The sequence below is a fragment of the Ambystoma mexicanum genome, chromosome 7p (genome assembly GCF_040938575.1).
Source record: "Ambystoma mexicanum isolate Mex_15411 chromosome 7p, UKY_AmexF1_1, whole genome shotgun sequence".
NCBI lineage: Eukaryota > Metazoa > Chordata > Amphibia > Caudata > Ambystomatidae > Ambystoma > Ambystoma mexicanum.
In genome coordinates, this window is record NC_090939.1 from 247,804,819 (window position 1) to 247,832,160 (window position 27,342).

A 27,342-nucleotide genomic window follows, 5' to 3' on the forward strand; every position below is an offset into this window, starting at 1 on the left:
TCCAGGCCCCACTTGTTACACAATCCTGGTTACCCCTCTGTACATTAGATGGACTAACCCGACTGTAACAAATATTGGCTTTGTCAAAGAGGGAGGGCAAGGTTATACACTGGAGTAGAGTTAAGGGATACCACTGTGGGAACATACCACAATCTCTGAAGATGGTCCCTAACTTAATAAGGGGGTTCCTCTCCCATGTGATCCTCCCACGGATCACCCCCCTCAGGGCGATTATTGTACTGTGGACGCATAGCCCTAGCCCCATGGGAAAGGTCTCCCCCTAGGGGAGAAGGGAGAGAAAGTCATAATATTAGGGGAGTGCTGATTACTACCATAGAATTGTCAATGAGTCTTCAACGTAGCTATTTGGTGTTTATCAATATTTATTGGAATATGGCAATATGTGAATTAAAGCCTTATTTGGATCATGTCTCAGATTTTTTAAGTGATTGCTTGAGTCAATCTGTTAATGGTCATTTAATTATGGCCGGTCACCTTAATTCCCTAGGTTGTAATGTGGAATGCACTGATGACAATTTGGAATTCACTCGGGATGCTTCTGCTACTTCACACAAAATGACAAATGGGCATATGTAGATAGATAATTTGGAATGCATATGTTGAATGGGAATGTAACAGGGGATATCCCTATGAGAAATACTTGGCATAGGGGGACAGTTAGGTTCAATCATGGATTACATTTTTGTTAGTAAAGATCTTTACTCTTTGTGTGACACATTTTGAAGTCTGTGAAACAAACTTGAGTGATCACAATATGTTATCATGCAGGTTGATATAAAGACAACTACTAGTCGGGGAGTTGGCCCCACCAGTTTGGTGGTCAATCCAAGTAATACTAGAATTAAGTGCAGCGAGAAAAATATGAGATAATTGTGGAGGAATTCAATCAGGAGACACCTGCCTGAAAATACCTTTAACTCTGAGTCTCTGTATATATTTGTTCATCACAATATTACAGAATAATTTCTCAATGACAAGCTGTTGCAGGCTGAATGCAAAAGAGTAAGGGTCATAGGATTGTCGGAAGCGGCTAGCTCTGCTGGTGCGGCTTGATGATTCTGTTTCAGTTCCTGGTGCTTGATTCACCCAAGACCCATCGCTAGGTCCTTTCCTTGGCTGCTTTCACAGAGTGACCAGTGGGTGTTTTTTGGCGGTCTCTCTGCAGTGTCTCATAGGGTGATGCAGCGTGTCCTGTCTGCCGTACCGAGGGGGCTATTCGGGGCTACCAGGAAATTGACAGCCCGTTCTCATCTCAGAGATGAGGAGGTGTGAAGGTGAGACCGTGAGAAGCACCCGGCGGTGCTGTGTGGGGGACATCCCTCTCGGAGGTGGCGTATCGTTGTAATACTAAATACCGGTGGCTGTTATATGAAAGTGTGCTGCAGTGTGCAGAGGCAGTCTTGCAGATATGTGGTCCCGTGGCTAATGGCTGTGACTAGGTCTGCATTCTGTGTCTGGCCGTGTGCCATAAGCCCTATTCTAACATGCTGATTTCTTCATCTTACTTGCTTACAGATCCAGTATACTATATGTATAATTTAATAACTAAACTGGTGCCAGACATGGTATACGTTTCCCGTCATTCGATGGAAGAAGGGTCGCCACCATCTGAATGGGCTATTTTAGAAAATCGACAGGTGTAGGATGAACTCCCCAGAACTGCTCAATATCCAGAGATGTTACTGATTCAAGTGATCTCTGTTGCAGAGGTCACCCCGCCTTCATGCTCTCAATTTAATCATCTTAATCAGATATCTTGGAAGTGAATACTGTGGTACTCAATGTTATGGATGAACACATAAGATCTATGGTGGCACAAATTAACAGTTCCATGACGTTTCCACTGATCCAGCTGTAATGCCCTTGGCTGATGGGCCTGTGTTTGCGGAACAGCCACATTGTTCCAAAAGGATTCTAAGCCTGCTAAACTCCCACGCAAATGACAAAAAAAGAAGAGTGATTTTATTTGCAACAGGTGGGCATGAGCAGTGATTCTCGTGCACATACCAACTGCCGACCTATTGCCCATGGAGAGCTACATTTCATGTGCTTGAAATTGACTTAAATACAAGTGAGGCTGTTTTTATATCTGAGGGGGCAGTAAGTCAGGAGGATGGGCACTGCTATTGGATGGCGATCCCTTAGACCTGGATGGTGTTCCTTTGTTTATTTAAAAAAATGTTCAGCTTTATTTTAATTTGTTGCAATCTCACAACGATTAATGCAGTACATCCGGCAACATGCTCATAGGCGCCATTACCTTTAACCAATTACATAGAACCAGCTTGTGTATGGTAGAGATCCCAGCCGTTTTGAATGGTTATAACTCCCGCCTCCTCCCGCACCCCGATCAGTCTCTCCTTTCCCACGGCGGGGTAACATTGGGCCATCTAGAGAACCGAGAAGTTGCGAAGCAGGCTGGGCCTGAAGTAGTTCTGTTCTCTACCTGAGAGATGTTCATAAAATGGGAGCCATACCCAGAGAAACCTCTGGTACGTACCATTGGCCAGGGAACACACTTTCTCCATTGCCATGATTCCCCATATTCTAACCCACCATATGCCCACTATTGGTCCCTGTTCCAGTTTTCAGGCATGGGCCAGCGTAATCCTTGCCATTGTCAGCATGTGTGTGATGAGGGCAGCCCGCTTCCCACTAGTGTCATACAGAGTCTCGGCCTCTGCGCCCAGTATCACTACTGTCTGGGTTGTAAGGCAACTCTGTTCCCAGTATGTCCTTTATATGGCTCCAGATTTCTTTCCACAAGACTTGTGCCTTTGGACAAGACCACCACATATGGCCTACGTCCTCCACTTTCCCACAGTTCCGCCAACCGAGAGGCGACACCCGGGAGTTGATGCTATGTAATCGGTGTGGGGTCATGTACCAATGAAAGCATATTTTATATCCCGATTCTTTGATGGCCGTGCATTTGAAAGCTTTATGGGCTCTATTCTAGAACTGGCTCCATTCCTCTTTGGTTATAGTGAACCCCAAATCTTGCTCCCATTTTGCAATATATGGCACAACCATCTAATAGACGGTAGAGTCTCGCAACCTCGTTCTGAGGCAGCCCCTCTCTGACTGTGGTTTCTAGGCCTGTGGGTGATCTTTTGGCCGCTCCTCTAACCACCCTATGCGAGACCCAGTGTCTGATCTGTATATATCGGAACTGTTCTTGTTCGGTCACAAGGAATTTTGCCTTCCATCTCTTTGAATTACAGTGGATCGCCTGCTTGATAAAAGTCGGATGGAGTTAATGCAGCTTGGCCTGGCCAATTCGCCCAGAAGTTAAGGAACCTACCCGGCCCAAAACTGACATTATGTCCCATTGGGGTGTATGGTCTCTGCCCCGGCTTCAACCCCTTTCCTCGTAGTGCCCGATCCCAACAAGCTAATGAACATTTGGTGGTTTAAAGTTGTCGTCCCCACGCGCCAGGTGTTCCAGAAACCTAAGATAATCCAAATGGGATATCAGTAGCACTTTCCTCAAGTTTGCACCAGTATTTATGGTGTACGGACGGGGACCATTGCAATATTGGGGCCAATTGTGCAGCCAACAGATAGCGGGCTATCTAAGGGAACCCCCGAAACCCCCAAGACCGGTAGGCGAAACAGGATCCTCCTAGGCACCCATAGCTTCTTTCCCCAAATAAAGGTGAGGACCTCCCTCTGCAGATTCTTTACCATTGAAACCGGGATCCGGACCGGAAGAGCGCTGGCCACATATTCTGGACAATAGGGTCATCTTGACCGCAGCTATGCGTGCGAGCCAAGAGAGTTTTTGCATATCCCATCTCTTTAAGTCACCTATTTTATGCATGACCTCCTTGACAGTGACCCCATGGATTTCCCCATCCGCCTTGATTGCCTGCGCCAGCGGATCCATGGCCATAGCGAAAAGTAATGGTCACATTGGGCAGCCCTGACGTATTCCCCTTCTCACCTTAATTGAGAGTCCCCCATTGATCTGCAGTTTCATGGAAGGAATCTGGAAGTTGGCCAATACCATGCATGTGAATACCGGCCCACAGCCGAACTTCTCCAGGGCTAACCTCAGGAAGCCCCAGTCCAGACTATCGAAGGTTCTTGTAGCGTCAAGTGCAAGTATAGGATCTTGCTTTTCGCCCACAGTATACAATGCCTATACCAAGTTGTTATTTGCTGCACTAGATGCTATGGGTGTTATCTACACAAACTTCGCCGAAGACACGCAAATTCTTATCCCCATCACAGGAAACTATGACCAAGACACAATCATGATCAACAAAATCTACGCTATCATCCAAAACTGGATGGCGTTAAACAGCCTCTGCATTAATGATGAGAAGACAGAGATTCTCATAGTAGGCTCTCCAGCGGGAATCAACACCCTCCACGCAGACTACTCAGCCATCAACATTGACGGCACCCTCATACCAGTCCTAAAACAGGTCAAAATGCTAGGCGTGTACCTAGACACCAACCTAACAATGTCCAAGCACATCAATGCTCTTTCCTCAGTCACCTCTTACACAGCCAAACTGATCGCCTTAAGTCGGCAATTCCTTACATCACAGAACTGTTCACCCTAGCCCAGGCACTCATTGTATCGAAGCTCGATTACTTTAATGTCCTTCTCTAGGCACCTCAATCATCAATTTGGAAAAAATGCAACTGCTGCAAAATAAAGCCTTGCGAGCAGCATTAGGACAAAAAAAATCAGACCACATCTCCATCATCAGAAAGGAAGCCCATTGGCTCCCAATAAAAGCCAGAATCTTATTCAAAGCCCTTTGCATCACTCATAAGTGTCTCGCTAAAAAGGCACCCACTTACCTCAACAATAATGTCTCCTTGAACAAATCAGCAAGAACGCCCAGGTCCAATAAATACGCTCACCTGTCAGGCCCACGTTACAAATATGTCAGAGCCGGGGGCGACAGTTATCCAGTAATGGCTCCAAAAACCTGCAATAAACTCCCTTTACTCACCAGAAATGAGCCATCCCACCAATGCTTCAAAAAGGCCTTAAAAACCTGGCTTTTTAATAAATACTAGGCACAGGTCTCTAGCGCCCGCTCCACCACTATCCTGCCCGTATTGTACCACACTGATGCCAATTGTAAATCACCATTATAACTGTATGAATTGGTACAAAAGGTAATGGTATGTTAGTGTATGTAAAGTAAGATTCTAACTAACATTTGCCAACTAATGTAATGTCAGCTAAGTGCTATTGTTCTTAATTATGCCAAAATGTATGTAACTACGCCGTGACACTCAAGGGTTTGGGCGTATAATAAATGTAATAAGTAAATAAAAAATAGAAAATTTTGGAGTCATCCACTGTCCCCATAATGCCACATTCACCGCCCTTCGGCTGTTGTCTTGGTTATGCCTCCACATAAGGAAGCCTGCTTGATCTGGATGTATGATCTTGGGTAAGACCCCCATTAGTAGTTGAGTCAAAATGTTCGCATAGAGTTTGGCGTCCCCATTAAGTAGTGAAAAAAGATGATAACTAGTGCATTCAGTCGGGTCCTTCCCCGGTTTTAATATTAAGGTTGTCGTGGAGCGGCCAATATCCTCAGAGATCAGACCTGTCTCCCTAATACGATTGAATAGTTTTGTTAGAGGGCCAACCCATATGTTTCGAGATCTTTTATAATGGCCGTTCCCCAAGCCATCTGGTCCCGGCGTTTTATTCCTGGGAAGGACTACTATAGCCAGTCCCACCTCTTCCTCTGTAATAGGGTCCTCTGAAAGCTGGCTGTCTTCTGCTGTTATTCGAGGCAACACTAGTTTCCCCAGAAAGGGCTGCTGGGTAGTAGGATATTGATCTTCTCCCTGAAGGAGTCTGGTATGAAACGCATGCATGATTTCCCTTTTTGTAGCTTTCCCTCAGAGTTTTTCAATTGGGTTATACCATTTTGGGCCTTTTGCTTCCTCCATTTTGCCACTAGGAACCGGTTAGCTTTGTCCTCCCCTTTGTCCCCCGGCCTGCCTTATATAATAAAATTGTTTGGTTTGGATTTGGAGCTGTGCCGAACTATCTGCCAAATGGGCTTCTAATTTTGCCCTTGCTTTCATCAGAGTCTGCCATGCTTTCTGAGACCCCTGAGATTTGTGTACGCCCGCAGCTTCTGACACCCCCCGCTCCAGAGCTACCCGGAGAAGTTCCTATTCCCTCAAAAAGGCTGCTGTCTGGGCAATGAGCTCCCTTCGCATCACAGCCTTACTGGCATCCCAGTTCATTACCAGTCCACAGCCCCTGTGTTGTTTTCTTTGAAGAAGTTGCACATTGCCATTTCGATGTGTGTTCCCAATGCTGAGACTCTTAATATATCAATTTGTTGAGTCTACAGGGTTTACGTTTTGCTAAGGGAGGTGTAAATTGTTCAACCTGAAGGATAACAGGAGCATGGTCTGTCAGATATCGCACCCCAATTGCTATCTCTAGTACGTGTGGTATAAAGGTGTCTGATACCAGAATCATGTCTATTCGCGAAAAGCCTCTGTGTGCTGCAGAATAGTGTGTTTATTCCTGTTCCTGCTGATAAAAGAATCGCCATGTTTCAATTAGGCCAGGTTCCCTCAGGAAGCTCGCCAGCGTCTGTCGGTGCCTACCATCGCTGGGGGTGAGCAGAAGGGTTTTGTCCAGATTCGGGTCCATAACACACTTTAATTTTGTTATGGACCCCCTTGCCATCACCTGTCCTGCACACCACCCTGTCAACTTTGCCAGAAATCCTGCCAAAAAGTGTTCCTGCTTCTCATTAGGTGTGTGTATCGCTTCCAGGGTCCCAGCAAGACTCCCCAAAGAACCAAATAACGTCCCTCTGGGTCTTTGTGTACAATTATTTGGGTGAAACCCATGCCCTTTGCAATCAAAATCACCACCCCTTTCTTTTTGGAGCCACTAGAAGCAAAGAGTTGTAAGGGGAACAATCTATGCCTCATATGGGGCTTGTCCTTGGGGAGCAGGTGTGCCTCCTGCAGCCAGGCCACGGAGGCCCGCAGATCAGTCAGGCGCCTCAGGATTGAGCATCTCTTGACTGGTGAGTTTAGGCCCTGAACTCTCAAGGAAACCATGTACATCTCAACCATCATCTAACCACTGCATGTCGTGTCCCATGGAGACCCGCTGTAACCCCTGCCCTAAGTGACTTTTAGAATTCTCATGCACCACCACCATACCATTAGTAATGTAAAACAAAGTAAACCCCCCCCAACTTCCCTCTCCCGCCACAGGGTTCTAAAACCTAGGATTAATATAGCTGATTTCTGATGTCCTGTCCGTCCCCTCTGACCCCCTTTGAAGGTATACCTCTCACTAGGATACTCTCCCCGGTATTACTCATGACACCCTCAAAAACGATGTGAACCGTATTCTATTATGTGGCTGGATTGGCCTCAGAGACCACAGATCCAAGATGCCCATCTGTCCTTGGTGGACCAGTCAGGAGCTTCGAAAATTCGCAGTCAGGTAGGGGCAGTGACGCTGGAAATGCATTGGAAGGACAGGGCCTCCGTATCCTTGTCCTTTACTGCCTTTTTATTGTGTGTTCTGTCGTATTTTCCGCGCAGGAGTTCATCTGAGACTCCTGGCGGTGCAGCTCTCTCTTTTGGTTTGGTGAACAGACCCATGGGATACCCTTACGGCACCCATGAGTTGGGGGGTGCAACCCTGTGCCCCTAGTGTATGTTTTTGGGCACCTGTGGGTGGCCCACAGAGCAGGGTATGGGCTGGTGGCAGCTCCATGCTGAATTTGACAGGTGCTCTGAGTATCCTCCATTTTGGGATACCCAGGCCCTGCCATTGGAATCAGTTGATTCCTGATGGAAAACAAGATGGCCCCTGTGGCCTCTTGCTTTCTATTGCCCGTTACGTTGTTTTCCCAAAGTCCTGGGAAGCCCTGACTCTGTCCCTTCCCGCTGACTGGCTGTTGGGGGGAAGTTCCATATATGGGGTTGTTGTGAAGTCCAGTCCAGACTGGATGGAGCCTTCCCAGTGACTGCATGTTGTGGGTACTCCCTGTGTGTGGGACCTGGGTGAATGGAGTGTGTGACCAATATGCACTTCTTGTTGTGGCTGTCTGGTTTCTGGTATGAGAGACAAAGACTGAGACAGCCCTGCCCGAAACTGGCCTGAATGCAGTGTGTAGTGTTGAATGGCTGGGTACCCAATCCACATTCCTTGTTGTGAGTGTCTGAGAGGGAGGAGGATGCCCTGAATGCACTGTGTGCCTGATTGGCTGACTGACTGCATGAATGCCCTTCTGTATGATTGGCTGCTGAGTGTGACCCAGCAGTGTGGATGAGAGACAGGATAGTATATCTGGGGACCTCTCACCACTGGAAATTGTTCAGAAGCTGTGTCTACACTTGAAGAGTAACTGTAACTGCTGATCCTCGACGCCCAGCTGGAAGAAGAAGACTTGCTGTTGCATTTGCTTCGACCTGATCTGAAAGCTGCCGAATTCGTCGAAGACTGATCCGAGAGAGGACCTGGTAAGGCGCCCTCTTCCCGTGCTCTGAGGGACCATCGAGCACTTCTAACCTTCGCCGAAGCTCCCTGGAAGTCAGACCCTCGAAAGGCTGCCGACCCGAGACAGGACCGCTGAGGAGAACGAAGTGAAGCACCAGGACTTCGCCGCTATCGAAGTCCATTGCCGTCGACCAGGGTTCGCAGGTTTGTGTAACCGCTGGAGGCCCGTCGAAGTCGTGTTGCCCCAGAAGAGGGGACCGCTTGACGCCATGCCGCCGACGACCGGAGCCTCCCACTCCTTTGCCTAAGAACATTTGAATCGAAGGACTCCCTTGTCCGCAACATCAACCGCTTTGTCCTGCCGGAGAAAGTCAAGGCCGCTGACGCGCCGAGGAGAATCCGCCGGTGGGTTTCTCGCCACCCAGAGACCACAAAGACTTTGACGACTTTACGCCCTTGCTGGGCCACAGTTCCTCCGAAACTCTTTGCGGTCCTGAACAATCAATCGCCGAGGTGCCCCGCACACCTCATCCTCGCAGGACGTCGCTGACGAGCACCGCCTGGATCGACGCCGTGGTCTCGGAACAATCAAACTTCTCATCGAAGCCAAGTTCACCTTCTTCGACGCCTCTCGATGATCCGTGACTCCTGCTTGAAAGGGGGTCACTCAAGAAGGATCCATTGACGCTTCTTCGAAGAACTCTGCTCCACCAGGCACATTGGGGGGGTAAAAACATTATAGGAGAAAGTAAGACTTATTAATCAATATATGGACTGGGCTTGTGCTATATCTTTATTTTACAGGTTGCCAAGGTGGGGGGATCTCCACACAGAACTGCGCTTAAAGGTAGAGGCCAGTAATCTGCCAATTGTGTCAACCATCTTGCTTTCCTTCCTATCTCTATTGCTGGTTTCCTTGTTATTGATCTGTGTGACATTCTAACAGTATAGTTGATGTACTTTAATAAGATTTGATAATATTGGTGGTACCACTTTAGAATTGTATATATTTACCATTGTTGATTTCCGAGTACAAAGTGCGTTATTGTGATAGTGTACATATCTTTTAATATTAATTATATAAAGACTGTTTTCAGTAATACAGTGTGTGGACATTCCTTTGTGGGGGCTTGGGACTACACTGTACTTAAGAACCAGCCTGCATCACCTCCTGAGAAGCTAGGCCTTGATTGCTTGTCCATTGCTACAGAATAGAGAATCTTGGCTGGGGTCCTATGTGCCTCTCCTCTACCATATAGAGAGCAGAAGTACAGGCACCCCCCACCAGTATCTTTACAGGGCCATGCCCCGAGCTCCCCATTCCCTCTCCTTAGAATGCGGGTGACCCATCTTCCATCTCTCTCTCCTAGGCTGTTGTACGACGCTCCTGCCATCCTCCGGGTCATCCGCGGGTTCCATGGGCCGTGGTTGCTCATCCCTCTCCATCAGTTCCGCAGCTTCTTCCAGCTTAGTGATGGTGTATGATTGGCCCTGCCATTCGAAAGTGCTGGGTGCACGCTCACCCTTGCGCCACCAACGGCCTGACTCCATGGGATTACTGCATGCTCTGATTGCCCCAGGGTGCGCGTGAGTGCAGCCAACACTGCCTTCAATTCCGGGCGCCTGCAAGCTCACACATGCCCCGTAGGGTCGCGCACCCACGGAGCATGACAGGCCGCCCATGCCGCTCTGGCGATGGATCCCACACCACGCTGTCAGGCCGGGTCCCGCTCTCCATAAAGACCTTACGCGGACCCAGCCTCTGTGCGGCTTCAAGTCCCGGTCTCCACTCTTGCTGCAATGGGACCGAGCAGTTTACTGTAGGTGTGAAAGCAGGTCCATCTCTGTTAGTCTTGGCTACGGTTGTCCGTCAGCCACCAGGTACCACTCACTGCCGCCATCTTGGATTCCCTGCAGGGTCCCATATCAGGTAGTAATTTCTGGGATTCTCATGTAGCGATTGGGATCACAATTTCCAAGAACCACCACTGCTCATTGCAATGCCGTCTACACCGGTTTGAAGGCGATTCCGACCTTCTAGAGGGGACCCGGGCCCATGGAACAGGTATGGTCGCAGGAGCTCACTGCAGGAGCATCGTTGGCATCTGAGGCTGGCCACGCCTGTGTTCCTTTGTTTATTACAGAACATCCAGCACCTCATACTCTCAGAGCTTGACGATAGAGTTAAATTAACGTCTCCTTCCATCTCTGCCTGGAACCTGGTGCTGAGCTCTTTATAAGTCTGTATGACAACATCAAGCTAAAATTATCTTCACACACTCTACAGCTTAGTGAATCACACTACAGATATTGTGTTTCAAGACATGAGAAATGAGCCCCAAGTTCAAGGTAACCAAGGTAATAAAGAAATGCTTCCAAGGACAGTTGTACCATCTTCAAGGCCACCAGAGAAGGCTCCCAAGCTGTTGAAAGATCTCTCAACTGTACTCTCTCCAAGGCTACCTAAGAAGGCTCATGTTGGTAATATTTAGAAGGAGCAGGAAGTAGTTGCGGGCATGCTTTTGGGGTGGGACCAAACCTGATGTGCATATGGTCTTTCCACTTTTGTAATGTATTGGCCAGAGAAGAACTATGGTCTGGAGGGTTGCCCAGAGCAATGACAGAGGTTAAGAATAATTCTAAAACTTCTAGCCATCACCTCTTTAGGTTTGCCGTAGTCATCCCGAGTGGGACGGGTATCCCCAGATGTGGGTGCCGTGCCTGTTGACCCTAGAGACCCAAGCTGCTCCTCACTGATGAGGCCCAACAAGACTGAAACATGTTTGGGGATGCTTGTGGTCTCATGCAGAAGGGATGCAACCAGGTTATTCGGCTGGACTGTCCCTTTTGGGTTGGGACCAAGCCTGATAATCAAGAGTGTGGAGGTATGATATGATATGGCATTTGTAACGCGCCAATGCACAAGTGTTTCAAGTTGCGACAAGGCAAGGAAGGGGGAACAGAGGGAGGACAGAGACAACGATCTTACTAGGCCAAGTGACATTGAGGTCGCACAAGTGCAAGGGAGCAGGAGGGGAAAAGTGCCAGGGGAAAGGGGAGGGGGTGTGCTGTACATGGGATCAAACAAATTACAAGAAGTGCGGCCAGCAGGTGGCAGGTGCAAGCGTAAGTGCAGACAGCAGGTGTCCAAACGTGCAGGTAGGGGGACTGTAGGGTTACAGATACAGACCCAAGTGTAAGGGTTGCTGGGAGGCAGTGCGGGTGTGCAACTGGGCGGGTAGGGACCTAGGCCCGAAATTAGAGGGTAGCCAGGTGACCAGTGCAGTATCAGACAGGAAATCAGCAGGGGAGAGGAAGAGAGAATGCAGAAGCAAAGAAGGTCTTGAGTGTTTCGGGAACCGGAGATGGATCTCCTCGAGTTTCAGAGAGGAAGGGAAGGCTGTTGCAGAGGGAGGCCCCAACTAAAGAAAGAGATCTACTACCACCAACTCGTTGCTTGGAGAATCGACAGACCCTGAGGGAGTTGGAGGTGGAGGAGCGAAGAGCTCAAGTAGGAAGGTATTTATGAAGAGAGTGTTGCAGGTATTGAGGACCCAGGCTGCAGAAGGCCTTGTGGACAATGCAGAGGGCCATGAACCTAATCCTTGCAGCCACTGGGAGCCAAGGCAGAGTTTTCAGTGCTGGAATAATATGATCCCTGGGCTTGAGGCCAAGGAAAAGTCTTGCAGTCCTGTTCTGGATGAGTTGCAGAGGGCGTAGAGTAGAAGCAGGCAGATTTAGAAAGAGGCTGTTTCAGTAGTCCAAGCTAGAGAGAACCAGCGCTCTAGAGACAGTGAGCTTCTGGGGGAAGGCGAGGAAAGGAAGAATACCTCTGAGGAGGTGCAGCTGGTAGTTTGACTTCTTAGAGACATCAAAGATGTGAGTAGAAAAGGAGTGTGGAGTCGAAGATGACCCGAGGTTGTTAGCCTCACAGGTGGCAGCAGGATGAGGGCCAAGGGAGGCTGGCCAGAGAGTGACAGGAAAGGAGGGTGCAGGTGTGCGATGAGGAGAATCTCTGTTTTGCTGCCATTTAGGCAGAGATCATTGGTGGCACACCACTCCTGGATAGCAGAAGACAGACAGTCTGAGATGGGACAAGGAGAAGAGGCGGCAGAAGGGAGCCTGAAAATGAGCCGAGTGTCATCCGCATAGCACTGAAAGTCAGAGCAGAGAGTGGCAATGCAGTGGGCGAGAGGTGCCAGGTATTGGTTGAACAGCCATGGAGAGAGGTTAGACCCCTGGGGAACACCACAGGTAGAAAGTGAGATAGAGGAAAGGAAGGACCCATGTTGGATCCGGGAGGATCGATCAGAAAGGAGTGAGGTCAACCAGGCCAGAGCCTGATCTGTGATACCCAGGTCATGACGGAAACGACTGAGCAGGATGGCATGGTTGACCATGTCAAAGCCAGAAGAGAGATTGAGTAAGATGAGGACAAGTGGAGATTAGCATCAAGGTTAGAGAGCAGGTCCTCATGGATGTTCAGGAGAGCAGGTTCTGTGCTTCTGGCTGCTCTGAAGACAGGCTGATGGTCATGGAGACAACCAACAGATTCAGTGTGAAGATTAAGCTGGGAGATGGCCAGCTTTTCCAGGAGTTTGCTCAGGAAAGGAGTGATGGAGATCAGGCGATAGTTACCTAGGCAAGAGGGGTCAGCTGAGGGTTTTGAGAGGTAGCATCATTAGATGAACAAGGCATCTTGGCTCTAAAAGTCCATCTAAAGGAGGACTTGCAAACCTCCATCTTACTTTTTAGTGAACCTTTACTGGAACTCTGTGTGTTCAAAATGTGAGGATTTTTTACCTAGTGTACGTGAAATATTGGCTGATTTCATGATGGCCTAGGATTTTAGTAATATTCTAGAGGGAGATTTACATTCGCATGCTTGTTGGATATCCCTGTTGGGTCTGAGAATTGACTCTGGTTTAAGAAAGGGACGATGTGGAGAAACTTCTTCAATTACTGGAATTTGAGTGTTGTCAATGGGAACTTTGAGGGCGATTTAGAAGGCAGGCTGACTTGGAAAAATGTAGCATTCTTCTCAACTATAGATTATATTAGGCTCTATTTTTCTATGGTTGAGATACGCAAGTTCTTCAAAGTAATAGTGACAACCTATAGTGATTATAACATGCATTTTGCTGACTTGAGGTGTTGGGATACAAGTCCAACGCACCATACATGAGAGAAAGTAAAAACTAACAAAGCTTCTGTCATGACCACTAACACATCACCATTGCATGGGGGCACACTGGACCACCGTAGTGCACAATTGGCTCCTTAAACACCACTCCCAGATGGCCATCTCATTGCATCAGAAAAGCAAAGAACACGACTTCCCACATGATCACCACGTAATCAGAGAGGCCATTTTGGCCCTCATGGCTAAAGAAGCCCGGCCCAGGCATACACCCATCTGAAGTGTTCTTCCTGCATCAAGCTTGCACGTAGCTGAGGGATCCCACACCTCCTTGATACTTACCTTCTACATCTGCCTAGTTCTGGCTTCCATCAATCCTCCTGCAGTGATCCACCTTGCAGCAATGTTCTCGGAAGATCTGCAAAAAGAGAGAAAAGAGCACAGGTGAGAGTCGGCATGCAGTGTGATACTCAGAGTCCGCTCTAAAGAACTTACCGGTTGATACGAATTCCAGGAAGTCTGGAAACAGGATGACTATCGACAAAACCTGCAACATAAAAGGAAATTGCAAGATTAACACGATCCACAGCAGCAGAACTAACAAACAGAAAAGCATTCTGCAGATTCAGCGGAACGGTTTTCACCAAAAACTAGGAAATCTGCGGTCGCAGCTGGACTGGACCGCTACACCCAGTGAAGTAACTTGGTTATGAGAAGTACCTCAAGGGCCATTATACATTGCAGTAAGTCCAGTATAAAAAGGAAGAGCAGCAACACGAGCAGGGGGTGGGTGATAACCTGTTAGTCTCTAACATCTGTTTCTCGCACCCTAGGTTATCCTGCTCCTAACACCAGACACCAACCCAAGAAGTACAGCTTTATTCTAACGTCATCCCCATCCCTTCTACTCTGGCCACACCTGCCTGCCAATTGAGCTTTCGCAGGTGATTAGAGTCGGAAGTGGTCACTGCAAGACCTCAAGTGAGCATTACAGAACACTGAGCCCACGTTTCCTGTCTTGCCTGGTGCCATGGACACCTCAGAGGTAGAGCCGCTTGCACAACTATTGAGAGAACTTAGAGATGGGGTACACGCAGCCCGATCCGAGACTAATGCTCTCAGAGGGGAATTAGTGGTTAACAGAGAGCAAACTAATGACCTTGCCATGAGCTTCACACAAGCCCAAGCCAGTCAAATTTCATTGCCAGGGAGACAAGCCCAAGGGCGAGTAGTGCCACAACCCATTCCTGTCCAAGTTATCACCCCCTGCTCCGGTTTGTCTGGCCCCTCCCAAACGTTTCCTGGGTGACCCACAGAAATATGATGTGTTCCTTAACCAATTTAAACGCCACTTTTTATGTAGGCAAGGGGCGTTTCTGAATGATCAAACTAAAGTGACCTTCCCAATATCCTACCTCAAGGGGCACAGCCAACTGGCCTATCCCTCTGGTGGAGTGGGCGACCCGCTTCTGTGTGATTTCCAAGGGTTTCAAAGGGAGACAGAGAAGCTTTTTGCTAATAAAAACAGGCCCAAGCACTTGACAACTAATTGCTTTCATTACAGCAAGGTTCTCAAGATCTGCTCGCATACATTTCCACCATTAATCGAATAGTGGGCGAAACTTGTTTCATTGAGGCTTTCGATGGGAATTAAGAGACATACTTGCTCAGGGAGTGAACCCCCCAGATCGTTGCCCAAAGTATATAGACCTGGTGGTACAACTCAATCACTGGTTAATTGAAAAAAGAGCAGATCACTCCCAGTCAGAACAACGCCCAGAGATAATGGTCCACGCATCGTTGAGACAACACTGGAACCTATGCAGCTTGGTGGGATTTGGGGCACCTTAATGAGAGAAGAAAAGAAACAACGCTAACAACAACTATGCCTATACTGTGGTAAACTGGGTCATTTCCTACAAGACTGCCCAGCCAAGCCTTCATGAAAACCATTGGGAGCGCTGAAATAAACCCTGCTGGAGCTAAGATGGAAAACAAAAGAGTCTGGAACGCGTACAGGCCTGCTTGTCGAACTTGATAAAAGGAATTCCGGTCTCCCCCTTCGCAATCCCAATAGTGTTAGTGAATCCATGACAGCAGCAAAAGCTAGATTGGGGTGCTATGGATCTGGCATTTGCCACCTGGTTGGGTTTGCCAACCCGCACCAAGGCTGTGGCAGATAAATGTAGTGGCGGTGAATGGGACACAACTGACATCCACTCCATTAACACTCTGTACAGAAGGCCTGATCCTGCTTTGTCGAGATGGACAGCTAGAGAAAAATTAGGTTGCACGAGGATTGGATGAGAGCGTCGCCAGGGTCTCCAAAATCCTGTCTAGATATCCTGCTTCTAGTGATGTAATAAGGGAGCTCTTGGCAGTAGGGAGTCGCCCTGTGACAACTCCCTTAAGAATCGGGACCGGATTCCATGTGTTCTCGACTTAAAACTGAGGACCCAGGTTTGGCGCCATTTCCAGCCTGGGACAGTGGACGGCAGGGCCGTGGAGCGGACGGTGGCGAAGGAGCTTTCCGTCAAGGCAGAGTGAAGGGGAGGCAGAGCTGGCTATAGTGACCCATGGATAGACAGCCGGGGGAAGGCCAAGGGAGAGACTCAGAACCTGAGCTCGAACAACATACCACCCCACTTTATTGGTAGTATGCATGACAGCGCAAAGTTAGCAAACATTGGTAGAGTGGGGCACCACTCAGTTGTTAAAATGCTTTAATATCTCAGCTAATAAAACATTCTGTAGTGTAAATTATATTTATGGAGCACCTTGGTAAATAAAACCCTTGGCACAAGGATATCAGTAATACACACAAAAAGGTTCGAAGTTGCCCCTGAACCTAAGCGCTCTCTCTAGCCCCTTATAACAGGTTGAGTCAAAATGTATGTGAAAATTCAAAACATTTCAATATAGTATTGCTTATAATTAAATTTCATCTCCCATAAACATTGTTCTATGATTCAGTCACATTCAATTTGACGTGTCGGAGGCGGATTCTGTATAGCAGTTGTGTGGCTTGACATGTTTCCCTGCACGCTGCTAGGTCCTTTCCTCTTTCCTCCTCACAGCTCCCTGGTCCTCGTTTCCGGCATTCCCAGTGCCTCTGCTGCTCTGCTGCTGTGCCCTGCTGTATCCCAAGCTCCAAGCTCCACAATCCGTGGGATGGATACAGCAGCCTGAGGACGTTGAGGTTGTTTGTTTGGATTTTTCTTTCCGGATTTAATCTGGATTGCGAAATTGCCCAGGTAAAAAGAAAATTGGCTCCAGCACTGGTTTTTGCTGGCATTGGCATTGGCTACTGGTATGGTTACTGGTGGCTGGCTGTAAGGTATTGGGCCCTGCTTCCTGAGTGGTCTCTGAAAGCATGGAGTGCATTTCCGCACCCTGCATGGACTGACTACTTGGGGGAAAAAACTCATAGGGGCACCACAGCCAGAGTCATCTGCTGGCTAGTCGCTTGTTTGGAGGCGGTCCGGACTATTGCACAGGGAGGAATAGTGTTTAAGGATGCTGGAAAAATGATTAGCCAAAAGTGGCTTCGATTTTTCAGACCTCCACCGGTCGAAGTATGGCATGTGCTTTCTCCCTTTCTCTCTTTGATGGCGCTGAAACCCAGGACAAAGAGAGTGGCAACCATGAGATCTGGTGCAAATATCAAGTGGGGTGGGATAAACTGATGCAGTCCACTATCAGGTGGACCTTGAGAAGCATAGAACCACTGCTATAGCCACGGATACAGAAACTGCCACAGCCTTAGCCTCAACCACAGCTGTTGCACTGGAGGCACATCCTGGCCTCCAGATAGGCGGGAAGGAGGAATTTGTGTGCAAACGGGTGCCTCTGATGGGGAGTGCTGTGGGTGGAGCTGTGGGCGAGCTGACTTTGGGAGGGGTGAGGCATGTTTCATGCACTTCATGCACTGTAGTGCCCCTCCCCTCCAAGGTGTGCTAGGTTCCTGCACAAAGGCCCAGGAGCATGGTGTCTATTTTCCACCAAGGTGCCTGTGTTCCCTACACACCCCGTGTTCCCTTTGGTTCCCTTGTGCCTCGTTCCTGTTCTTTGCCATTTGGTTCCCTTGTGCCTCGTTCCTGTTCTTTGCCCTCGCTGGAAGTGTCCCAGCCAGAGATGCGCCAGACCAATGCTCCTCCCAGGACAGATCACTCTATTTTGGAGGCCCTCGAGCGTTCTATTGATCACTTGTATGTGGAAAATTGTTTGGATCCTGCAGCCGTGCATTTGAACGCTGCCGCAGATGCTGGTGTTGGGCAGGCACAGACACGGCCCAGTGTAGCCATGAGTGGGGAGCTTGTGGGTTCAGAGAATCCAGAGGATTATGGAATCGTGGACTGTTTGGCCCCGGAAGAAACATAACTCTGGTAACTAGCCAGCCAGTTCTGGTGTTGATTCAGCCCAGGCCCTTCACAGCAATCCCTGCAGTAGCTGATATCATCACGGAGGAGTGCTGTAGCTCTGCTGTTGGGGAGGGTTCATTTATGTTGGACCGGAATGTGAGTTGTTCCGCTGGCCCTCAGTTCTCTGCACCAAGTGCTGAGGGAGAGGCAAACACAGGTGCAGATGGCACTGGCGTTACTGGCCGGGTTTCCTCAAGTCTGAAGACTCATTTATGACATTTTCCCCTTTTACATCGTTATTGGCATGCTTGGATCAGAGACTATTGGACCTGGCAGCAGCCGTGCGAGATTTGAGCAAACCAATGAGGGCTGATGCTGGTCGTATGGATAAATGTCTGGAGATTCTTGTAAGATTGTTTAAATCCCACCTGAAAACATGCACAGCGGTGACAATGGAGTCAGGAGGAGAAGCAACTGGGTTGCGGGTCGTGGATGGTGCTACACATACCAGCGAGGAATAGGGTCTATGCCATCCTATAGCACCGGTGGCAGCACCTTTGTCTCGAACTAATGTGCCCCCTATTTTGCCACCTGCTATGGTGTCTTTGGGTTGTGCCCGTAAGGCGACGGCCTCCGGTCCTTCTATTGCTGCCACCCTCCCCTCTGTTCCAAGTGTGGCTCTTGCAAAAGTGTGTTCGGTGGGTTGTGTGGACCGCCAAGGGTTGCAAACAGGTTTGGTTGTTTCCCAGGCACCCTCTGCTGTGATTGACGCCCCTGTTAGGTGCATGGCCTCTCTATCCAGTGCCGGTGATCCTTTGGTGGGGTGGCGGTTTATGAACTTGATATGTACCTTCAGAGGGGGAACGCATGAGAGTAAGAATGCTTACAAACATACCCTTGTTAAAGCACTTTCAGATATTTTGGGGTTTAAAGATATGACGAGTAGCATTTTTACAACTGGTCTTATCCTGTCGGATTGCATGTTTTGTGGTGGCTGCAGGGTCAGGTTTGGTTTCATTAACCCATATGTTACGTTATGTAATGTTATTGTACTTATACCGCGCCAAAGCCCATGGGCATCCAGGCGCCGAGAGACAGATGAATGGATGACTAGAGTTGCTCGATAAACGATTCATTCTAATTAAAGAGGATCGTTTTTAGCTGCTTCTGGAAAGCAAGATGGTTCTCTGTTTTCTGTAGCTGTAGTGGTAAGGAATTCCATGCCCTGGCTCCCTGAACATGAAAATCTCGGCCAAGGCCGCAGGCTCGTTTTACCCGGTGTAGTTCCAGTAGAAAGCCCTCCGCTGACCGTAGGTTTTTCTTAGGGTGATAAATATTAACCGTATCCTTCAAATATGCTGTAGCGTTACCACAAATGCACTCATGGCATGTGGTTAGCAGTTTGAACTGGAGGCGCGCTGCCACTGGGAGCCAGTGTAATTTTTTTCTTGCTGCAGTTATTGGCTCTGAATGTTCTGAAAGATGATACATATCGCAGCATTCAGAATTTTCTGTAGTTGTTGGATGTTGGCTTTATTTGCACCTCCCAATAGTGCGTTGCAACAATCTACACGTGGGAGGATCACTGCTCTTGCAAGTTTGATGCGATTCTCTATTGAGACCAATGGTGCTACTTGCCTGAGTACCTTAAGGTGATAATTGGTACTAGTGGTAATAGCTGTTACATGGGCTTCACAGTCCAAGCTTTCCTCTATATAGGTGCCAAGTGATACTCATACTCTTGGGTCTGGTGCGCCTTATAAATGTAATAAACAAACAAACTAGTGTCTTTACCTTCTGCACTACCTTGATTTGTCTACCGTTGATAATAAAGCTAGCATACCTCTGATCTAAATTGGTTTGAGCCTGCCGAGGACCGAATAACATCAGTTCGGTCTTGGCCGCATTCAAACAGAGCCAATTAGTGGACATCTAGCATTTTATGATGTAATATACTGCGTCAAGCGTCAGTTGGTCCTTTTCATGGGTTCCAGTAATATCTAAGACCAATTGGAAATCATCTGCATAATTGCAGAAACATATTTCCAGTAGTTCTAGATCACCACACAGGGGGAGAATGTAAATATTGAACAACAAGGAAGAAAGACACGCCCCCTGGGGGACTCCGCATGTTATGATCTGTGATTCAGAAGCACAGTCAACCCAATTTACTCGCAACTGGCGGCCCTCTAAAAAAAAATCTGAGCCAGGTGGTGGCATCCCTGGAAAGGCCTCCGACAGCAATCATCCGATCAAGCAATATTTTTTGATCTAGCAAGTCAAAGGCTGACGATAAATCCAACAACATCAGCAGCCCTGACTTGCTATGTTCCAGCTTTGAAAGCATGTGTGTCTGTAAGTCCAGGAGTGCACTTTCAGTGCCATGATGGCTCCTGAACCCTGATTGTTTCACATGTATTCTGCCGGAGGTCTGAATATGGGATTGCAGTTGTATCGTAGCTGTTTTATCAATACGTTTGAGAAAAAAACAGGGTGTTGGTAATGGGCCTTAGATTTGCTGCATCCGTGGGATCCAGTCCTACTTTTTTTTAGCAGAGGTGTAACTGCTACACCTTTAATTGACTGGTGGATGACACCAGTTCGAAAAGATAAATTCACAAATCTGCAGAGAAAAGGTGCAAACAAGTCCCTGTGTTCTAATATATATTTTGACTGAAGTAATTCTCCCAGACATTTGGTAGGATGCATAGTTTTAAGTATGTCAAGCATTTCAACTGTAGACGATTCCTTGAAGCTAAATCCTATTGGGTCTACTAACTGGTCTAGTTGGGTTACAGCTTCAGTTTCCTGACTTAACAAGTCATTTGAGGGGTTTGCACAAGTTGCTAGTGCCTCGGTCTGGCTTTCATTAGATATGAGAACCAGAAATGAGGCTGTCTGTGCTTCCTTCTTAATTTTATGTTGCGCTTTCAATAATTTGTCAACAAATGACTTCTGTACTCTGTTACAGTCATCGACTGTGGGTTTGATTAGAGGACTACAAACAATAGGTTTTTCCCATGTTCTGAAAAGTCGAAAGAGTTCTTTCGTCTGGTCCCCGGACAGGTTTATTTGATTATTGTAGAAAGTTTTTTTGCTTCAATGATCTTATTCTTATAATGCTTCTCTATGAATTTCCAGGCCAACAAGTTCTTTGTGGAGTTATCCTTATGCCAAGCGTGTTCTGCCTGTCTTTTGTTAGCTCTGAGTTCAGCTAGGGCTGGGGAAAACCATTTATGGCAATTTGGTAGATCTTTAACAATTTTGTCCTTCATAAGGGGCATGTTTAGCTAGCATTTCTAGCAGCTCCTCATTATATCTATTAATAAGGGTCTCTGGACCATCAAGATCATTAGTTTTAGTCATGAGGGATTGCATACAGGCCGCTAAAATGGGGGCAGTAACGCCTTTAAAGTTTAAGGCTTTGACTGTATATGCAGGCACATGTAATCTAAGTGCTTTGGCCGGAAGTTTCAACAGGCATGAAACAAAGGAATGGTCCAACCAAATGCAAGGTCTGGTCGTGATATTTCCAATCTGAATATTTCCACTACCAATCCAGTCTAATATATGACCATTGTTATGTGTGGGTTCTGTGTTATGAACTGTAATATGGTGGGTTTTTAGCATTTTCTCCAATTGCAACGCTTTTTTTCCTGTTTATCCAGCGATTAAAATCACCCAAGATAACCAAACCTGAATTGGTGGTCATCATGGGTGTGACAATGTTAACAATATCGCTGTTAAAACTGTTTGATTCCCCAGGTGGCTGGCAGAGTAATACCAGATTCATGCAGTGATCGAAGTGCATGAAAAGAAATAGTGGAACTATGTTCCCTACTGGCCTACCCCGCGCCACACAAACCCCATTGTCACCCTCCCCTCCCACGCACAATACAAACCCCCAAACAAATGCACCTGCTGTTCAAGGGAATGTTCAGTGCAGGGCCCTGAAGTGCAAGTTTCATCTGCTTCCTACACTTTTAATTTAAAACGAAACCATTCCGGAACGGTTTTAATAAAATATTATAGTACAGGAACTGTACAACTTAATTTTAAAAAGTAGAGGAGCACCACTCCCAACCGCTCCCGCTCACTTCGACCACTGGTTTCATACTGTAATTGGGATTAGAGATCAATTTAACATGGATGATATCACTACCCATGAACTAAATTTTGACTTCATGAAACCCCAACTGTATTTTGCATGTAATGGCCACTCCACCCCCAATACTATCCTCGATCCTTTCCAAAGAACACATAACCCGGAGGGGTCACCTGTTCTATGGTGGATCCATGGGCTTCAGTGAGCCATGTTTCCGTGAGGCGCATAACATCGAGTCCTTGTTCCTGAATATAGTCATCTATATCTAAAGTATGTTTTACTAAGGAGCGAATATTCAATAGAAATATGGTAAGTTCAGATGGTGAAGTCTCTATCCCCAGTAAAGATTTTGTTTTGTCGGTGTTGTAAAATGTAGTATCATTTCTACAGGTAATACTGTTTTGGTCTGATGTGATGTTGGAGATTCCACGTATAACTCCTTATTGAGGAGTGGCTCCAGTGGTCTGTGATATATATTCCATCTGCAGTTCACAATCATGGGGTATCCCATTATCCTTACCGGCATTTTCCATGTTCCCGACAGGGATCGTGGTACCAAGATGTTGGGGCAAGTCTGCACATCTGCGCACGGATCCGCACAGACTCGCTAGTTCTGTTCACGCCGGCGCGTTCGCTCCTTCAGACGGAAAAAGTACTGCACAAGGACTACAGTCCTTCTGGGAACTGTAGTTTAACTCCCTAACACGTGTGTGCCGAGAAACTCGGATTCAAATCACTCGAGTTTGTTGCAACAGATCAGTCATTTCAACAAATGAAAGTACGTTACTCAAGAAAATTCGCACGAATCAAATCTAGCTGTGTTTACAGAATTTTAAAAGAACAGTAAAATCGTGTAGCTTTCACAGAGGTAAATGGAATAATTCAGATATTTAAAAACAAGCGTACTTATAAAAACAAACAGGCTAAAAATAGCAGCTTCAGCATGTGACACCTACTAATCTATCTCCCGGAGAATCTTCCAAAAACCTGCTGGCTTTGAACAAGCCCACCCTACCAAATGTGAGGACATTTCTTTGGAATTGCAAAGAAGCCTTGGCTTACAAGGTGATTATGGTTTGTTTTGATACCATCTTTCAAACCTGTCACTTGCATAATGCCTGGCTTGAGTCCACCTGGGGAATGGGGGGTTGCCAGATTTTTCGTCCTCAAAAGGACCAAGCTGCTGGGGCCCAGGTGCAAAACTTGACGGCAAGTGGGCTGCTTTTGGACTGTTTGCGTGAATTCCTGGAAGTTGCTTTAAAGGACCCATCTATAGCCATTTCCCGGGGTGCTTTAGACACTGTATATCAATGCATGGGGGCCACTGCTAACTCCGTCTATCGGGGGGATCCTAGGGAGGGTTTAGGAAATGGTATTGAGTCTGGGCTGGCATTCTACTGCTGGCACAAGGTCAGATGAAGTGCCGGCCATGCATAGGCCCTTAGTTGACAGCTCTAGGACCCAGAGTGTAGTTCATAGTATTACAGTTCTATCGTAGAACATCAATGGGCTTTCCAATAAAGTATTAGATCCTGATTGGCATGCCCTGATAAATAACTTCAGGGTGATATGTTTGCAGGAGATGTGGTCACTTGCCCAGATGCACATGCCTAATTATCGGGCCTTTTTCTCACCAGCTGTTCAGTCCACCAGGGGGCGCCCTAAGGGGGGGGTTATTGATTTGAATTCATGGAAGCATTAAGGTAACATGTAAGGTTCTGGGCGTGGGCTCACCTTACCTGCTTTGTGCGGCGTGCAACTTCAGGAATGGCCCGACTGTCTTTCTTAAATGTACAGCTGAGGCAAAACCAGAGTGCCATTGCAGCTGGCTTTGAACAAGCCCGCCCTACCCACTACCGCTTCCCCTAACTGCCAGTTATTTTTGCAGGGTGATTTAAACAGCCAGTTGGAGGAGCCAAGCCAGTCCATGTGGAAACATGCCGTTGAAGATGGACTATGGGGTATCCCGTGACCGGTGGTCCCCCCGAGCATGCGTTGTTTCTCCTTAGCGGGCAAGTTTTAGTCGATGTTTTATGCGCATGGTCTGAGGGCTTGTAATGGGAGGTTTTTGGAAGATTCTCCGGCACACATTACCTTTCACACAGACCAAAGGGAGCCACATTGATTATATTCTTGCTCTTGTTTCCCACTGGGACGGGTTGGTCTCATTTAAGGTTTTGGAGAGAGCCGAGAGTGACCATGATCCTTTACTGGTTTCTTTTTTTGGTCTCTTCCAACACCAGTGGCCACGGTAGACCTTCCCCTCCACCAGATAGCACCTCTTCCTAGTCATGAATTTTCTGTAGGTGGCCACAATCACCAACAGCTGTTTTTCAGGACAGAATTTACGAGGCTTTATTGCCAATCTTGGGGGCTTATATCGAGACATATTCTCCTTTATCATACGTTGATTTTTACAGACTGTTGATAGAGAGACTGTTCCCGTTCATTACCAAGGAAAGACATTCTCAAGCGTTGGCTAATGGAAAGTCTGTGGGTTGGTATGATCCTGAATGTCGGGCGGCCAAGATGGTCTTGGTTAACACGCTTAAGTGGGGGGAGGCTTTTCCCCCGCAGGTGGGTAAAAAACGTAGATATGACTATAAACTTAAACCGTAGCAGCCTGGTGTGGTAAGCAATTTCTCCTTGGATGCCTGGCATGATCATTTTACTGCCGTATATGCTGCAGGGCGGTCTGTGCTGGCCAGTGGGGAGAAGACGGGACAGGCAGTGGTATCCTTTTTTCCCCCCCAATGAGGGTAGGGTTGATCCGATTACAGCCCTAGAAGTAGGCCAGGTGCTGTCTAAAGCAAAAAAGGGTAAGGCCCCTGGCCCAGACTACATTCCCATTGATCTTTTTAAAAGTGAACCTATGTTACGAGTACCTTTTTTCATGAAATATTTTAATGGTGTTTTTCTAGCAACCTCCCCAGAGCAGTTGGAGGGAGGCAATCATCATCCCACTATATAAAAAAGGCAATTGGGATTCGCCTTGTAATTATAGGCAAATTTCGTTGATTGTATCATTGGCAAAACTTTATTCCAGGGTGCGTTTGCACTGCTTGGAGGATTGGGTTACCAGTGAAGGAATTCTTTCCATTGTGCAAGCAGGATTTAGAGCGGGTATCTCCACGTTAGACCAGGCTATGAGGCTTGATCCCTTATGCCAGAAATACGCGATTCTCAATTCACAATGCTTGTATTTGGCGTTTGTCGAAGTAAAATCGCCCATTGATACAGTGCCGAGGGATTCTTTGTGGTCTGTTCTAGAGGAACTAGGCATCCCCTCATCGTTGGTTAATAGCATCAAATCTTTATATTCTGGCAACTCATCATGGATATGTTGGGGGCCGTCTGGCGAGTTAACCCATCCAGCATCTATTGATGTTGGGGTTATGCGGGGCTGCGTTGCAGCGCCTTTGTTATTCTTACTATATATTAATAGCGTAGTCCCTGCATTTTTATAAGCTGCAAGGGACGCTCCAACTTTGGGTAACAGAAAATGGAGCCTATTGGTTTTTGCAGATGACGCAGTTTTGCTGTCAAAAACCCTGGTTCACCTGCAGAACCAATTAGACGTTTTTTAATAAGTTGGGAAAAAGGCCCAAGTACAGGCGAATTTCCAGTTAAATTGCCAGCTTCTGGAGTCTGTGGATTCGTATACGTATTTGGAGTTGATTTTCTAGAACAAAGTAAAATGGCAGAACCAGATAGTAAAGTGTTTGTTATCCCACTTGCGTCAGTGTGGCATCATTGGGTATTTAATAACAAGACTAGATGGCAAGGTTCTTTCTGTACCTCTGTACCTCTTAAGATCTACCAGGTACAGACAATCTGAACTATGGTGTGCAAATGATTGTATCCCTATTCAGATAGCCGAAAATAGATTTTTGAAATCTTTGCTTGATTTACCCCCTAATGTGCCGTCCACGCCAGTGGCATGCGAATTTGGCCTCATTAAGATCCGATATGCTATTATCCAGCCAGTGTTATACTGGCTGCGGATCTGGAACAATAATGCTTTAGTTTTGTTTAGGGAAGGTTTGGAGGAGCTGCTATCAATACCAGGTGGTAGGAAACTTTCTTGGTTTATGCATATAAGAACCATGCTTTTTAACATTGGGCCTGGGGATCTATGGAGTGATCCCACAAGGTTAGGTAGAGTTTACAAAGTGGTGGCTAAATACATTTAGAGAGTGGTTGTGGATTATGATGATCGATAATTGCCTAATGGGGAAAACAGATGGGGCTTATTTGCAGTTTAAGGATGTCTGGGGTTCGGAGCTATATCTGGATCTCCAAATGCCAGTGAAATTAAAAAGCTGGTTTGCAAAGTTTTGATTAGGCACACTCCTGTTGGCTCACGAGTCTGCCAAGTGGAAGAATGGGTCCTGTTCCTTAACCCTAAGCCCTCTTTGTGGCAAGGGGCGTGAGGACGAGGCGCATCTTTTCTTTTTCTGCTGGGCTCATTGCTGGGCAAGTGTGCGTTGACTCACCCCGGTTTGGAGTCACCTAGACCAGCTTTCAATCCCGTCAGCTATCCAAGCCTTGAAATGTTGCACTCAGCCTGTATATGTGTTAGAAGTTTCACATTTCTTAAGATCTGTATTTACCGAGAGAATGTTAGAATTTCGCAAATTCACTAGTTTGCCAGAGTATTAGGATGGGTCAGGATGTGTGTGTATATGTGTGCAATATTATCGATGGGGTTTACACAAGTCTACACTGGTTTATAATTGTACATATACTTTGTGTGTAATGATTTTATGAAATTAAGAAAGATGTGGTTATCAATGTAATTTTTGTATTTCATGTTTTGCATTTTGAAAATTGTACTTTAATAAATATTTATTTTCTGAATAAAGTTAATGATGATGATGATGATGATTGGAAAAGTGGCCCTTCCCCAACGTATAGCCTTTTGTTTTGCCTAAGGCAATAACCTCCTTAGCTCTATCCTTGGGTCTATCAGGCTTAATTACTGGAGACACAGTGCACCAAATTATAAATGTCTATGGATTCTGCAAACTCCTCTCTCACTAACACATTTTTTTTAGAAATGTAATTACTTTCTCTGCAAGCGACAGGACTATTCATTTGTCCTCCAGTCACATCAAATAAATGTCAACTCAAACTAGGGCCCACCTCCTATCGGCAGGTGTTAAATGGGATTGAGTTAGGGTTTGTGTGGGCGGTTAGTCCATGTAGTCTATGTGTGACATCATCTGTGGAGATCTGTCATCTT

The 27,342-nt window shown here is 47.0% G+C and overlaps 1 long non-coding RNA gene across 1 annotated transcript in view; it reads right to left on the minus strand.

The window, feature by feature from the left end:
* The window catches only part of LOC138526558 (uncharacterized), a 148,226-nt gene that overhangs the window by 96,451 nt on the left and 24,433 nt on the right, over positions 1 to 27,342 (minus strand). The window contains exons 3-4 of the long non-coding RNA XR_011283620.1: positions 14,127 to 14,178; positions 13,974 to 14,049 (exon numbers count right to left, since the gene is read on the minus strand). This is a non-coding gene — a long non-coding RNA (uncharacterized lncRNA). The remainder of the gene's footprint in view (positions 1 to 13,973; positions 14,050 to 14,126; positions 14,179 to 27,342) is intronic.